Below are 3,142 nucleotides of genomic sequence, written 5' to 3' on the forward strand. Positions count from 1 at the left end.
GCTTTGCTAAATTGCATAGACTTCTAATGTGGAACTCAAGAATGAAATAATGCCCATCAAAGCTTTGCTTAAATTGCATACACTTCTATTGTGGAACTCAAGAATTAAACAATACTCATCAAAGCTTTTCTAAGTTGCAAAGATTTCTACTAATGTGGAACTCAAGAATAAAAATTGCTCATCAGTGATTTGCTAAATTGCATAGACTTCTAATTTAGAAACCAAGAATGACACAATGCTCATCAGAGCTTCGCTAAATTGCATAGACTTCTAATGTGGAACTCAACAATCAAACAATGCTCATGAAAAATTTGCTTAAATTGCTTAGACTTCTATTGCAGAACTCAAGAATTAAACAATGCTCATCAAAGCTTTGCTAAATTGCGAAGACTACCACTATTGTGGAACACTAGAATTAAACAATACTCATCAAAGCTTTTCTTAATTACATAGACTTCTAATGTGGAACTCAGAAAGGAAACAATGCTCATCAAAGCTTTGCTAAAATTGTATAGATTTTTATTATGGAACTCAAGAATTAAAGAATGCTCATCAAAGCTTTTCTAAATTGTGAAGACTACTTATATTGTGGAACTCGAGAATTAAACAATGCTCATCAAAGATTTGCTAAAGTGCATAGACTTCTATTGTGGAACTCAAGAATGAAACAATGCTCATCACAGCTTTGCTTAAATTAGATACACTTCTATTGTGGAACTCAAGATTTAAACAATGCTCATCAAAGCTTTTCTAAGTTGCAAAGACTACTTCTATCGTGGAACTCAAGAATTAAACAATGCCAATCAATGCTTTGATAAATTGCGCAGACTTCCAATTTGGAAACCAAGAATGAAACAATGCTCACCAAAGCTTTACTAAATTACATAGACTTCTATTGTGGAACTCAAGAATCAAACAATTCTCATCAAAGGTTTGTTTGAATTTCATAGATTTCTATTGTGGACCTCAAGAATAACACGATGCTCATCAAGGGTTTGCTTAAATTTGCATAGACTTGTATTCTGGAACTCAAGAATCAAACAATGCTCATCAAAGCTTTGTTTAAATTTCATAGACAACTATTGTGGAACTCTAGAATTAAACGAGGTTCATCAAAGCTTTTCTAAATTGCATAGACTTTTCTTGAGGAACTTTAGACTTAAATAATGACCATCAAAGCTTCGCTAAATTGCGAAGACTACTTCTATTGTGGAACTCAAGAATTAAACAATGGTCATCAAATCTTTGCTAAATTGCGAAGACTACTTCGATTGTGGAACTTCAGAATTAAACAATGCTCATCAAAGCTTTTCTAAATTGCATAGACTTTTCTTGAGGAACTTTAGACTTAAATAATGACCATCAAAGCTTCGCTAAATTGCGAAGACTACTTCTATTGTGGAACTCAAGAATTAAACAATGGTCATCAAATCTTTGCTAAATTGCGAAGACTACTTCTATTGTGGAACTTCAGAATTAAATAATGCTCATCAAAGCTTTTCTAAATTGCATACACTTCTAATGTGGAACTCAAGAATGAAACAATGCTCATCAAAGCTTTGCTAATATTGCATAGACTTTTATTATGGAACTCAAGATTTAAACAATGCTCATCAAACCTTTTCTAAGTTGCAAAGACTACTTCTATTGTGGAACTCAAGAATTAAACAATGCTCATCAATGCTTTGCAAATTGCATAGACTTCCAATTTGGAAACCAAGAATGAAACAATGCTCATCAAAGCTTTGCTAAATTGCATAGACTTCTATTGTGGAACTCAAGAATCAAACAATGCTCAACAAAGGTTTGCTTTAATTGCATACACTTATATTGTGGAACTCATGAATCAAACAATGATCATCAAATCTTTGCTTAAACCGCATAGACTTCTATTGTGGAACTACAGAATGAAACAGATGCTCGTCTAAGCTTTGCTAAATCGCATAGACTTTTCATATGAAACTCAAGAATTTAACAATGATCATCAAAGCTTTTCTAAATTGCGAAGACTACTTCTATTGTCGAACTCAAGAATTAAACAATGCTCATCAAAGCTTTGCTAGCTTGCGAAGACTACTTCTATTGTGGAACTCTAGAATTAAACAATGCTCATCATAGCTTTTCTAAATTGCATACACTTCTAACGTGGAACTTAAAAATGATATAATGCTCATTAAAGCTTTGCTTAAATAGCATAGACTTTTATTGTGGAACTCAAGAATTACACAAATGCTCATCAAATCTTTTCTAATTTCCGAAGACTACTTTTATTCTGGAACTCAAGAAAACAATGCTCATCAAAGCTTTGCTAAATTGCATAGATTTCTAATGTGGAACTCAAGAATGAAACAATGCTCATAAAAGATTTGCTTAAATTGTATACACTTCTATTGTGGAACTAAAGAATTAAACAGTGCTCATCAAATCTTCGCTAAATTGCAAAGACTACTTCTATTATAGAACTCAAGAATTAAACAATGCTCATCAATGCTATGGTAAATTGCATAGACTTCTAATTTAGAAACAAAGAATGACACAATGCTCATCAAAGCTTCGCTAAATTGCATAGATTTCTAATGTGGAACTCAACAATCAAACAATGCTCATGAAAAGTTTGCTTAAATTGCTTAGACTTCTCTTGCGGAACTCAAGAATTAAACAACGCTCATCAAAGCTTTGCTAAATTGCGAAGACTACCACTATTGTGGAACACTAGAATTAAACAATACTGATCAAAGCTTTGCTAAATTACATAGACTTCTAATTTGGAACTCAGAAAGGAAACAATGCTCATCAAAGCTTTGCTAAAATAGTATAGATTTTTATTATGGAACTCAAGAATTAAAGAATGCTCATCAAAGCTTTTCTAAATTGTGAAGACTACTTATATTGTGGAACTCGAGAATTAAACAATGTTCATCAAAGCTTTGCTAAAATGCATAGACTTCTAATGTGGAACTCAAGAATGAAACAATGCGCATCAAAACTTTGCTTAAATAACGTACACTTCTATTGTGGAACTCAAGATTTAAACAATGCTCATCGAAGCTTTTCTATGCTGCAAATACTACTTCTATTGTGGAACTCAAGAGTTAAAGAATGCTAATCAATGCTTTGCTAAATTGCACATACTTCCAATTTG

Source organism: Lactuca sativa, chromosome 1 (assembly GCF_002870075.4).
Source record: "Lactuca sativa cultivar Salinas chromosome 1, Lsat_Salinas_v11, whole genome shotgun sequence".
Classification (NCBI taxonomy): Eukaryota; Viridiplantae; Streptophyta; class Magnoliopsida; order Asterales; family Asteraceae; genus Lactuca; species Lactuca sativa.